The following is a 13235-nucleotide window of genomic DNA, read 5'->3' as shown; positions in this document are numbered from 1 at the left end:
GGAGGGCGAGGAGAGACTCTACCCCAGCTGTGGAATCATTAAATGCAACATTGTAAAAAGATCACTTGGCAAAAGATGAGCGATAAATTAAATTACTCAGATCACACACTCTGCAATCAAAGGCACTGTCTCGGAGAAGCAGAGCACTGGCCTTTCTAAGCTGGGCTCAATTACATGCCACACGGAGACTCCATTTCACAAGGACTAGGATCAAGGACCCCCAGAACAATCCTCAGGGGGCTTTCTGGGCCGTGCCTTTTCCGCAGCACCGCTTCGATGATGGTGGACCCCAACCTTGGTTCCGAGGATTCACTGGGGAGAAGACCTGGCCATGTTGCCCTTTCCCCACTGAGTCCTGGTTTAAACGCCACTCTACCCAGAAACCACAAGTTTATGAATCCCAGAAGTTTCGCTTGCTCAGGTCTGGCGGAGAGCTTGGCTGACGTTACAGGAGACATTTTTCTCTGTCAGGCAACAGAACACAGCACAAAGAAGCCAGCTGCGAGGCCTCAGAGCCCAAGTCTCTAATTAAAACAGTGGAAAATTAGATAACTTCACAAATTCATCACTGCCGCCACTGGCTGTCAGAGAAGAGGCTCGGGGCTACCCCCCACCTTTTGTTTATATGCTAACGGGGTCCCTTCAGCTGGCCTTTGCCTGTGTGAGTGTGTATGTGTGTCTTCGTGTGTGTGCATGTGAGCGTGTGTCTACATTTTATCTTCCTCCTGTTCTCCTCTCTCTGACTTTTCTTTTCTTAGTCCTCCTTCTTCATCCCAGCCAATAAAATCTTCATAGCCAAGTGGTTAACCAAGGAAGGAGAATTTAGGAAAACATTAATTTTTATCACCTTTCCAAGCTTGAAGAGACACTGTTCAAGATGATTTTATGCAACATCTCTTTTAGCTCTTCCAATAACTCTGTAAAGTGGTTCTATCAACTTTATTTTACAAAAGAGGAAACTGAGGTTAGGAGAGCTTGACTCACCGGTCCAGGTTCCCCAGTCAGAGGTAGAGGTGAGACTTGAACCCAGCCCTGCTTGATTGAGAAGACGTTGTTCTTCACTGTACCATATCAGACCTCAACATAGACTCTGACCTTTAGGATGTCCAGTCCCACGGCAGAGGTTACAAGAAGTCCGAGGGATAAACACGGTGGTAGCTATGACAGCTAGCATTTATTGTGCTTTATAATCATAATCTGTTTTTTATCACCCAAAATATCATGAGTTAGGTGCTCTAAATATTCCCATTTTACAGAGAGGGAAATTGAGGCTTACAGATGGGAACAGACCCTGTGGGGCAGCTCTTGTTCCTCAGCCCTCACCATTCCCAGCACCAAGATCTCCCAGCTGGAAGTTTTCTCTGGTGGCTGGAGCCTGCTCTGCCCCACATGCTTGGCAGACCATCATGCCAGGGATTTAACGTCCCTGGGAGCATAAATGTCTCAGCTCCCTTGCTTCAGATAAAACAACGCTGAGGCGTCCTTTCCATGGTTTCACAGAAGTCCCCAGCAGGGCTGAGCTCTAGTTGCCCATGGTAAATGCCTGGGTAAGGATCTCTTTGTTGGCCGTCTTCCCTGTCTCATCTCCCTGCTCCCTTACAGATGTTTCCTGGCATCTCCTCCCAAATAAACTACTTCTGTTACAATTCCTTGTCTCAGGAAGGACAATGGCTAAAAGAAGACACAAAGCCAAGTCTGCCCCATTGCTGAGAAGGGGTTTTTATTCTTATATGTCAGAATTCCCTGGAAAGTGTCAATTGACTTTCATGAAAATAATTCAATGCATCATTTTCAAAAGAAAACAAATGCTGATATATATATATATATAATATGAGATATATATAATATTTATATAATATGAGATATATAATATATATAATATGAGATATATATAATATATATATATAATATGAGATATATAATATATATAATATGAGAGATATATATAATATATATATAATATGAGATATGTATATTATATATATATATTACACTAGTAAAGCCCACATAAATAAAAAAGAAAACATTGATTCTAGTCACAAGAGTTAATGTTTTCTGAGCATATCTTGAGTACTGGATACTATTTTTATTTTTATTTTTTATTTATTTTATTTAATTTTATTTTTTGAGACAGAGTCTCACTCTGTCATCCAGGCTGGAGTGCGGTGGCATGATCCTGGCTCACTGCAAGCTTCGCCTCCCGGGTTCACACCATTCTCCTGCCTCAGCCTCCGGAGTGGCTGGGACTACAGGTGCCCACCACCACGCCTGGCTAATTTTTTGTAGTTTTAGTAGAGACAGGGTTTCACTACTTTAGCCATGGTGAGCCACCACGCTTGGCCGAGTATTGGACACTATTTTTAGTGTTTTAAATGCATTATCTCATTTAATCCCCACAGGTATTCTCTAACATGGCTATAATAATCACCCTCTTTTAGTGGTGAGAAAATCGAGGTTCAAGAAGTTTTAAGTGTTTCTCAGGATCACTCAACCAGTGAATGGCAATGCCAGGGCCCAAAACCAGTACCATTCAACTCCAGAATCCACAATCTTTATAACATGGCTTCTAATGCCGTGCTCTCTTCCTGAAAATGTCAGTACGACTCATGGAAAGTAAACAAAAAACATGAACACGCACATGAAGGTATTATAGAATATGGTACATATGTTCACATTTCTTAAGAGTGAAAAAAAGATTTCAAAGATATTTTGAGTTTGTTCTTGCCCTGTGAGTCAATGCCTCAGGTCTCTGATTGATGATTCAGCAACTCTAGCATCAAGGATACTTTATTAAAAGGTTTTCACAGATTAGAAAGTGGGTTACCAGAGAGTAAGGAGGTTGTGCAAAGGATTGACGAGGATGATGATGACAACAAAGGCAACAATGATAATGACGGTGATGGTGATGATGGTGATAATGATGATGATGTGATGATCATGGTGATGGTGATGGTGATGGTGATGGTGATGGTATTGGTGATGGTGATGGTGATGGTGATGATGATGGTAATGGTGATGGTGATAGTGGTGGTGATGGTAATGGTGATGGTGATGGTGATGATGGCGATGATGATGGTGATGGTGATGGTGATGATGGCGATGATGATGGTGATGGTGATGATGGCGATGGTGATGGTGATGCTGATGATAGTGATGATGATGGTAGTGGTGATGATCATGGGAATGACGATAATAGGGATGATGGTGATGATGATGATTGTCATGATGGTGATAATGGTGATAATGATGGTGATAATGATGATGGTGATCACGGTGATGATCATGATGATGATGGTGGTGGTCATGATGATGGGATGGTGGCGATGATGGGGATGATGATGATGATGATGGGGATGGGGATGGGGATGATGAGGATGGGGATGGGGATGATGGGGATGGGGATGGGGATGATGGTGATGATAATGATGATGAAGAAAACAATGATGACACAACAACCACCATTTTTCCCTTTTCTTCCTCCTTCCTGGGATGCTCCTTCCTTATATCCCCTCATGGCTCCTTTACTTGCTTCATTCAGGTCTATTATTTCAGTGAATTCTACCTCCTCCAGGAGTCCTTCATCGCCACACCATACAATTAACAGCCCCCCTATCCCTCAGCAGCCCCCATCCTCCTTTTCACTTCTTCATTGCATGTGTTCCTAGCTCACATTATATCACACATCAATTTGTGTATTTATTGACTTCCTCCCCACCAAATGTAACCCCGCAAGGGCAGGGGCTTTGTTTTGTTTAATAACTAAAGCAGTGCCTGACATACTGTACCAAAAAGTTTGTCTCATGAGAAAATGAATGAGTGGATGGGTTTATGGAACCCTTTGCAGCAGGACCTAGTGCCCAGGCTCTCGCCCTTGGCTACACATTAGAATCACCCAAAGAGCTTTAAAAAAATAACCAATGTCTTTCTTCTGTCCTCCAGAAATTCCAATTCTAATTCAGTTGCTCTGAGGTGGGACCTATGCAACGGCATTTTTAAAAAAGTATCCCAGGTCATTCTAATGTATAGCCAGGGTTGAAAGCTGCTGCCCCAGGCTAAAACATCTTATAGACAAAATCTCATTTAAAAACTCCATACTCACAAATACTTTATGGGGTTTCTTTTCTGATTCATTCTGTTTTACAGATGGGATGACAGATACAGATAGACAAGGGGCTAGAGCAAGGTTGTGAGCCCATCAGTTGCAGATGTAGACCCTGTCTGTGTGGCCCTGGGGTCACACTCTTACCTATTGCTCCATGCAGCCACTGAGTCAGAGAGATAGTGTTTATTTTCTGATTCATTCTATTTTACAGATGGGACGACAGATACAGAGAGATAAGGGGCTAGAGCAAGGCCGTGAGCCCATCAGCTGCAGACATAGACCCTGTCTGTGTGGCCCTGGGGTCAAAGTCGTAGCTATTGCTCCATGCAGCCACTTTGTCAGAGGGGACCTTCAGAGGACTGGACACATTGTATGTGTCCAGGAAATACCTGTTGACTGGATGAGGTCTTCAATCCATGGTCCCCAACTTCCAGTCCAGAGCTCCTTGACTTCCCATCTACGTATCCGTCACTTGATCTATCCCAGATAGCTCAATAGCCTGCCTTTTAAAAATAATAGCCCGGAAACGCCACAAGATATATAAAGGCAGCAATATCGTTACAGCTGTTGCTGTGGTTCCTGTCTATTCCATTATCGAACCCCACTCAGTGCAACATTCTAAGAGGCATTTTTACATCTATTAATTCACCACAACCATAAGAGGAGGCTGCCAATCATTTTCTTAGGTTTTTCAAAGGTGCAAACTTAAGGCACAGAGAAATTAAGAAGCTTTTCCAGGGTCACACAGCTAGTGGGTAGCAAAGCCAACATAATCCATAAACGTTGACTTTCTGGGACTCCGGCCCCCATCTTCTCCACTTCTTTCCTTCACACCCACTTTTGAAGGAAAAACACAGCTTTGAAGCCTGAGGCTCCAGGCATGAGCAGCTCTGAGCTATATGAGTCACATGTTTCCTCATCTGTAAACGGGGGATTATTTTTATGCATCCATTGCTGATCTCATGGGGTTATCGTGAGATGAAAGGAGAAGGAATGTGGCAGCATTTTGTGAGTTTGCAAGTGCAGTGCACGCTCACAGCCTGTTTTTTGTTACCATGGACTCAGATATATGCAGGCCTCTGAGCCCAGGTAAGCTGCGGCCTCTCTTGGCTGCCTATACACCACGGTCACTGTCTGCTGGAGGAGGCAGTTTTTCTTCTAATTTGCCTGCAACGGTGTTCAGTCTTCAAGCCCTCTCTTGGTTAAGGCCTGTGCACAGAGGGGCCCCTGCCCTATGTGGTTCTCCACCTCACATTTCCCACTCACCCCTGTAGGGATGCAGGAAGGCAGATGTGGAAGATGGGGCACAAGCAGGCAACAAGCAAGACAGGGATGGGGCTGGGCTATGGGGAGGGACAGAATCAGAACCCGACGCACTCGCTATAATGCACACTCTGGAGCGTACCACAAGGGACGCTGTGGGAATCTGTGTCCAAACAAAGCTCCCCAGGCACTTCTGCGGCCAGCAGATTTGAGATCTACTAATTCAATGTTTGTTTATTCAACCAAATACATTTCTTGGCCACTACTCTGTGGTCTGCCTTGAGTTCATGCTGGTTAAGGGACCAGATTGGGAGCTGCCATGTCTGGGGTCATACCTGGATCTTTCATAACCTGGGTGAGTGATTTAACCTCTGTCTTCTTCGTAGTAACAGCAATAATAGCTAATGCATATTGACAGCTTACTGTGTGCTTGCTATAAGGTAGTTACATTGGTGTGCTGGGGAATGCTTAACAAGTGGCTTTCCAAAGTTAAAAAAAACCCTGAGTTATAGCATTTGCCAGTCTCCATGGTGTAAATCCCCTCCTTATGTCTGATTTCAACCAGTGTGAGGCCATTGAACATAAAGTTGGGAAGCAGTGTGCAAGCTCATCATTATTGAGTATTTCCACCAAAGTGGAAACATGAGTATCCTTAAGGGCAGGGAGGAAAGTAAAATGTGGGGAAATAATTAGGAAGTGATGACTTTTGAGTGTTTATTACGTTTGTTTTAAATATAGTTTACTCCACTCTAAGTGTGCATAATGTAATGTTTAATGATGGCAAAATTCTTTAAGCTTTAATAGTTAGCTCTTGCCGGAGTTGGCTCCAGCCCTCACTGGGTGACTGCTGTGATGATCCCTATGTCACTGAGAATCCCGAGACACAGAGAGGCTGAGTAACTCACTCAAGGTCACAGGCAGAGCCAGGATTCAAACCCAGGTGGCCTGGCTTCAGAGCCTACGCACCTAGCCACTGGGAATAATAATCACAGCAGCCTCCTACGGTGTTTTAAGGATTAGTGCACATGACCCCGTTAGAGGAGTGCGCAGCACATAGTACGTGATTAACTAGTGCTGGGTGTTACTAGCATTGTTCCTGTTAGTCCAAGCTGGTGTCCACAGGCACATTGAACACAATTCCTGTCCTTGATGAATGTACTATACAGAGAGCGAGCCACATACATTCAAGGCAAAGCGGTCTGTGTCAAGACAGAAGCACTCATAACACATACACTGCAGGGGCACAAAGAAAGAGTTGATTGACTTTTTTATGGGGCAAGGAAATCTTCATGGTGAAAGGAATGTTTAAACTGGGTTTTGAAGAATGCATAGGAGTTCACCAGGCAGTTTAATGAGTCAGGAGGATAAACAAAGTTACCTGTCCAGCTAGAAGAGCCTTTGGTCAAATTGCTGCCCTCTCATTCATGTCATGATCCCTCTTGCCATGAAGATTGATGCAAACTCCATCTCCAAATGGGACTCAGTGACTTGCCTTATCCAGAAAGGTGAGCTCTTCACACCTTCAGGTCCAACCTTGCCTGGGCGTGGTTGGCTGCATCTCCCAAGGAAGCTTCCACATTGAAGCAGTGAAGCCTGGTAGTTGTGAGTGATGGAATCTTTGGGCTTGAACCTTGGTTCCTCCACTTCCTCCATGCAATGGGCACATCAAGTAACCTCAATTCATCTTCAATTCCCCATCCATGAATTAGGGGGCATGATAGCTCCTACTTCTCAAGGTTGTGCAAGAGTCCTGAGGCAATGCTTTAATAATTAGTGCAGTGCTCAGTAAGAGCCAGCTCTGCACCATTGGCCAGCCCTGGGTGCAGGCACTGGTCCAGGCTGCCCAAACCTGGAAAGGTTGCTTTACGTGTGAGGCTCTTGAGCTGGGGTAGGATGTATGGGGAGCTGCAAAGCCCACCCAAATCCAGCCCTGCAGTCCCACGTGCCAGAATCAATGTGGGTATCAGGAAGCCAGTGTCCAGGTCACAGTAACCTGCCACTGTGCTTATTCCCACGAGGTAAAAGCATCATGGGGTAACACTGCCGCACGCACCCTCCATGTCTCAGCCCTGCCTTTGAACTCTGACAGTAATTTCACATATACATGTGGCTGCCAAGCCAGCGCGTTTGATGTCCTTTCCGGCTTTTGTAATGTTATTTCCTGTCGTGGATGGGGAGATGCGTTATTAATGTAGAAGAGTCGCTTTTTGGCATGAAATTCCCGACACGTAGAAAATCAGCATGAACGAACCTTCCGATTCAGATGTCGTGGGCTGTTTAAGAGGTTGCAGGGGCGGAGGTTGTTTCTTTCTTTCTTTTTTTTTTTCCTTCTTCTTCTAATGGGATCACTTTTGGGATCATCGAGTCTGAAAACATCCCTGTGAAAATAGAAACACAGTGAGGAAGGCCATCATGTTCAAGAAGTACCTGTTTCCTTGTAAATTGATTGTTGGTGGCTTTCATTTGAGAATCAAATGTAAACATTTCTCAAATTATAGATACAAAGCCCTTAAATGTTTGCTATAAACGATAACAAGTACACCGAATAGAATAGATAATAGAGTATTGGCAGCATAGAGCAGAGTTCAGGAGACATTTACACGAAGGGCCAGATGACAAGTATTTCAGGCTGTTCAGTTCCTACTGTCTCTCCCAATTACTCAGCTTTGCCATTGCAGCAGGGAAGAAAGCCGGAGATGATGCTTTGAATAACGGGTGTGACTGTGCTGTAATTAAACTGGATGTGTTCTCGGAGAATTCTCCTGTTTTTGTGGCAGAATCTGGCTATGGTCACAGGTGATGGGCCAGATTTGTCCTACAGACTATGGTTTGCTCACCTCTGGCTTGGAGCACTGGCTTAAGCATCAGATTACATGATTTTCTAGCTGTCAGACCTTTGGGAAAATATCTGAGAGCCTCAGTTGTGCCACCTGTAGAATGGAGATAAGGATTCTATGTAAAGCACTGGGTTGTTGAGAGAATTAAATGAGTTGATGTATGTGAGATGCTGAACATAGAGCCAAGCAGGAAGAGTCCAAGGTCATGGGAGTCGTGGCTGAGATTAGGATGATGGAGATGATGATAGGGGGAGGGGAGCTGGGTCTCAGCGGAGCACTGGCTGGGAAGTCAGAAGCCTGGATTCTATACTCTCCTTAGCTGCTGACTCTGGGGGACCTGGGTGAATCCTTCCTCCTCTCTGGCTTCAGTTTTCTCACCTTGCAGGTGAGGAAGTTGGACTGAGGAGTGTCCAGGCTTCCTTCCTACTCAATAACTCTGGGATTCTATAGTGCCCTTTAATTGATATGGCATTGCACAGTGGGCACTCGCTAAAACCAGTGCCATATTAACCATTGCACCCACCGACACCGCAAAGCCAAGGCCTCCCGCCATCTGAAAACCTGGTCTTCATCAGAAAGTCACCATCGCTGCTCTGTGAGGCCGCTCATTCATTTACTCATTGGTGTGTTTGTTCAGAAGTGATCCAGCCTCCTACCACATGCAGCGCAGATGCTGAAGCTACCAGGGCGAGGATAACCAAAGTCTCTGCCCTCGTGTGACTCGGTATCATGAGAAATCCCCTTTATAGGGAACAAGTCTGATCCGGCCGTGGTCACTGCAGTGAGTGAACAAGTCTGACCTGCTTGTGGTCACTGCAGTGAGTGAACGAGTCTGATCCATCTGTGGTCACTGAAGTGGGTGAACGAGTCTGATCCATCTGTGGTCACTGCAGTGGGTGAACGAGTCTGATCTGGCTGCCATCACTGCAGTCGGGTGAATTGTGTCCCTGAAAAAGATGTGTCCACATTCTAATCTTCCAGACCACACGAATATGAACTTATTTGGAAATAGAATCTTCATAGACAAAATTAAGATAAGGATCTTGAGATGAGATCGTCTTGAACTTAGGGTGGGTTGTAAACCAAATGACAGGTGTCCTCATAAGAAGCAGAAGAGAAGACACAGACACACATAGAGGAGAGGCCACATGAAAACGGAAGCAGAGATGGGAGTGATGCATCCACAAGCCAGGGAATGCCTGGGGCCACCAGGAGTTGGAAGAGGCAGGAAGGATCCCCGCTGGAGGCTTCAGAGGGAGCAGGGCTCTGCGGATGACTTGACTTCAGACTTCTGGCCCCCAGAACTGGGGGGAATACATTTCTCTTGTCTTTTGCCACCCAATTTGTGGTCACTATTGTGGTGGCCACAGGCCGCTCACGCAGTCACCATGTGTGGGCTGCTGGGAGCTGTTCTCCAGGCCCTCCCTCTGAGTCACTCTCGCCTCACACAGGATGCTTACGTCCCTGGAGGAAATGCCATCTCTTGATAAGTGGAAATACTTTTTGGGTGAAGAAATTGTAAGCACACACTTGTTAATGAGGTTCAATGCTCTGTTTCAGTTCCTGGGTCAACGGCTGGTGCAGAAAGGATGTTTCAGATTCGGGGTGATACGTGGACCAAGGAATTCAGCCAAGTATGTGTTAAGCCAGGAAGTGATTTCTATGTGTCTGTGTTATTATTTAATTAAAAATATGTTAATATTTTTATTAATAACATTAATTAAAATGTTATTATAGAATATTATTACCATATGTGTTAGTATTTTTTGTTAGGAGTCAAAAATAAGTTTTTGTGAAGTTGTGAAAGCTATACAACCTAATGTATAGTATCATAGATTATAATCAATTAACTTTTCATATCATATCTTTTTCTTCTAGTTGTTACCTTTTTTTGGTTTGTTTTGGGATTTATCATTAATTCATTTATTCATTCATTTATTCATTCATTCAATTTTGATCAATAAATTGTTATTATGGGTGCCCAGAGGCCTCAGGAAACCCGTCTGATTATTCCAACTTGGAAAAGTAATTTCACCTTCTAAGTTTCCTTGTTTATAAAATGGAGCTCAAACAAGGGGCTCTAGTTGTGTGAAGATGAAACCGGAACCTACGTCTCTGGGTGCTGTGACGTCGCAGGAGGTGCCCCGAGCTCACAGGAGGCGCCCCGAGCATGTTTCTCCCTTGTTTTCCCGTTTAGGGCTGACAGTGGTGCTGCTTACTGAAGTAACACCTCTGATGTTTTCTCAAGCTGTTTGCTGGGTCAAGGTCTCAGATGCTGGCCAGTCCTGTTCAAGTTCAAGGTCAGACACCTGGTGGAAGTAAGTGGCCAGGTGCGATTGAGACCTAGCTGTGCGTCACTTCTAAGAGGCGCAGCCCTGCTCCCTGAGATTCCCCCTAATCCAAGCCCCCAGCTGGGGCCTGGGGCCACGTTGACATCTCCCACCTTGCTGGCCATGGGCTCATTGGACTGGCACTGCCACCCTTCTCTGAATGTGATGCGTCTTTCTGTGAGCTGGGCAATGTCGAAGACTCTGTGTTGGTTTAAGATGCGTCACTTACCTTCATTTATTAGACACTCACTGGGCACCTCCTCTGTTCTGTGTGGGGATGGGAGGCTGATGCACCCAGTCCTGCCTCCCAGGCTGCAGGTGACGTTGCAGGGCCTTCAGCCCTCCCTACAAGTGACTCTCCACCACTCTTCATGAGACAAGGTCATTCCCTGAACTCCCAATTCTGGAGCTCTGTGACCTAGGAAGAGGCCTTGTCTTTTTAAAATCTGATGCTGCTGTTTTTAATCAATTTGTGTATGTTTAACAGGTTTGCCTTTTCTCTGGTTTCCCTGCACTGTGGCTGTATTCAGTAATTAGGAAATTTTATTATTCGCTTCTACCCTATTTTTTTTTTTTTTCACTGAATGTGAGTAAGGATATACAAAGATGAAAGATGAAAACCAAAAGGGCCCATGATCTCACTGGATTGTCGTAACCATCACTGGCATTTTGGTAAAAGCTATTTCCACATCTTTCCCGTGCACAGATACACAGGTGCGAGAGTGAGGGTGTATTTGTACCTGTGTGTATAGTTTTTCTTAATAGAATCGCGCCCCTGTCCTGGAATTTGCTGTTTCTTCTCAGCTGTACCGTCAGCTCTGGGCATCTTTGGGTTTCATATCTGTGGATTCAACCTACTGTGGATCTCAAATATTTTGAAAAAGAAATAAAATATAATAAGGCAACAATAAAAATAATACAAATAAAAACAATAGAGTTTAACAACTCTTACACAGCGTTTACATTGTATTAAGTATTATAAGCAATCTGGAGATTTAAAGTACATGGGAGGAAGTGCATAGTTATATGTGAATATTGCACCATTTGCTATCAGGGTCTCAGCATCTAAAAATTTTTATGTACAAGGGGATCCTGGAACCCACCCACACACTGAGTGTTGAAGGGTTAGAAGGCAACAATGGGCTGGATTTTTTTTTTTTTTTTTACACCTGCAAGTGTTCAGAAAAATCGATGATCTGCATCATTAGGGAACAGAGCATTTTCACAGGGATTTAAGTAAAGTCATGTTTACCCCACCAAGCACCCATGCACGGACCCCTTTACCCCCAGTGCACTCAAACAAAACAAAAGAAACAAAACCCAAGTTCACTTTTGATGAAAGTGGCCCTAATGGGACATCTCAGGCCACATTCAAGCAGAGAACCACTTGCTCAAAGCTGATGTTTAGCCTGACAAACAGGCCAGACAAAGAGACCCTGGGGCGAGTGTACAGGGGCTCCCCTCTCCTCCTCCCTGCAAAAAGGGTGCCAGGCTCCTGAGGGTGCTGACACAGCCAAGGGCCTGACGAGCAAGGCAGGAAATCATAGGGAGGAAGCCCAGGCCCGGGGCTCGGCAGGCTCCTCTCATGGGAAGCGCGTGGGCTTCATGCTGGGGACCCAGGCCAGGGATGGGTCGGAGCGGCGGGGAGCTGCCGGGGCAGGGGAGGGCTGACTCTGCAGCAGCATCCATTCTGGAGTGGACTTGTCTTCCCCCAGAAAGGCAGTCATGTGACTTCAGTGGGCCTCAGTTTCCCCATCTATAAAACAGGAACAGAAAACCAAATACCACATGTTCTCACTGATAAGTGACAAGAACACATGATGAGAACACATGAACACACAGAGGGGAAAAGCACACATCAGAGCCTGTCAGAGGGTGGAAGGTGGGAGGAGGGAGAGGATCAGGAAAAATAACCTAATGGGTACCAGGCTTAGTACCTGGGCGATGAAATATCTATTCAACAAACCCCCATGGCACGAGTTTACCTATATAACAAACCTGCACATGTACCCCTGAACTTAAAATAAAAGTTGTTTAAAAAGTAACTTGGCGACAAGACAGACCCACAAGACCGCTGGGAAGATGGAATGAGACAAGGTCCGTAACACAGTGGACATAGGGATGTGCTCTCAGCAAACATAAGTCCTCCCCTGATTCTAGCAGGCAGGACAGTGCAATAGCCGCCCACGCATGTAGTGAGTTTCCCATCAGAGGAAGCATTCAAGCACCTTTGGAGGTGCTGTGGAGAAGATTAATGCAGAGAGGAGAGAGTTAGCTGGATGACCTCAAGGTCCCATCCCTCGATGGTCTCTCACATCCTCAGGCACCGTTGAGCAATAATAGCTCCTTGGAGGGCTGAGCCCAGCTATGCACCCAGCACTGCTGGCCCAGCCTTTCCCACGCTCCCCGCTCAGTCCACAGAGACAGTGACCCTACGGCCTGCAACTGGGTCTTACCCATCTCCCTCTAAAGCCAATTCGAAATAACACAAGCTACTAGCACGGAAACAAGCAAGTTAATTTTGTAATATTTTATTTGGGTCACTTAAAAAATTGCTACCCTTGGTTTAAAAAGCTATGAATACCGGATCAGTCTGCTTTTATATCCATGGCAATTTCCTGGATCAGAAGCTCTCAACACTGGCCCTCTTGTGACGACACCCCCTTGGATCTTAAGTTTTGAACCTTTTTTTTTTTTTTTTTT

Source organism: Gorilla gorilla, chromosome 18 (genome assembly GCF_029281585.2).
Source record: "Gorilla gorilla gorilla isolate KB3781 chromosome 18, NHGRI_mGorGor1-v2.1_pri, whole genome shotgun sequence".
Lineage (NCBI taxonomy): Eukaryota > Metazoa > Chordata > Mammalia > Primates > Hominidae > Gorilla > Gorilla gorilla.
This window is presented reverse-complemented; position numbering follows the sequence as displayed.